Genomic DNA, 1,124 nt, shown 5'->3' with positions numbered 1-1,124 from the left:
TTTAGAGGCCAGGTGCATGAAAATTCCTGCACTTGAGGTGGGGTGGGGTGGTCCTTCAGCCCGGCCTGCGCCCTCTCGCAGTCCAGGACCTCTCGGGGGATGTCCACTGCCAGCTTAGGCCCGCTCCCCAAGGGAATGGGCCTCACCTGGCAGTCAGACATCCATCTAGCAGCCCAGGAGCCCTTGGGGAATATCCACTGACAGCTTAGGCCCACCAAGGAGCTGGCCTAAGCTGTCAGTTGGACATCCTTAGCACTGTGGAGGAGGTGGGAGAGGCTCCTGCCACCACAGCCATCAGTCCAGCTTGTGGCTGAGCGGAGCTCCTCCTGTGGAAGCGCACTGACCACCAGGGGGCAGCTCCTGTGTTGAGCGGCTCCCCCCTGGTGGTCAGTCTGTGTCATAGCAACCGGTTGTTCCCAATCATTCCGCTGTTAGGGTCAATTTGCATATTATCCTTTTAGTATATAGGATACATATACACACACTTCAGTTAACTTGACTTTTTTTTTAAATATATTTTTATTCATTTTTTACAGAGAAGAAGGGAGAGGGATAGAGAGTTAGAAACATCAATGAGAGAGAAACATCAATCAGCTGCCTCCTGTACCCCCCCCACTGGGGATGACTGGGGATGTGCCCACAACCAAGGTACATGCCCCTGACCGGAATCGAACCTGGGACCCCTCAGTCCGCAGGCCGACGCTCTATCCACTGAGCCAAACCGGTCAGGGCAACTAAACTTTTTTTAAAATCCTCACCCCGTAGGACATGATTAGAGAAAGAGGGAGAGAGGGCAGGAGGGAGGGAGGGAGAAACTTCCCAAAGGGGCTGGGGCCGAGGGCAGGCTGTGAGGCTGGCAGAGGAGGGTATGCAAAGCTCCCATTAAAGTATGGCAGAGTAGCCAGGCCAATGCGACTCAGTGTTTGAGCGTTAACCTATGAACCAGGAGGTCATGGTTCGATTCCCAGTCAGGGCATTTGCCTAGGTTGCAGGCTTGATCCCTAGTAGGGGTCATGCAGGAGGCAGCTGATCAATGCTTCTCTCTCATCATCGATGTTTCTATCTCTCTCTTCCTTTCCCTTCCACCCTCAAATCAATAAAAACATATTTAAAAAAATTGAATA

Source organism: Myotis brandtii, unplaced genomic scaffold (genome assembly GCF_000412655.1).
Source record: "Myotis brandtii unplaced genomic scaffold, ASM41265v1 scaffold284, whole genome shotgun sequence".
NCBI classification, from domain to species: Eukaryota; Metazoa; Chordata; class Mammalia; order Chiroptera; family Vespertilionidae; genus Myotis; species Myotis brandtii.
Note: the sequence above shows the minus strand (reverse complement) of the source record.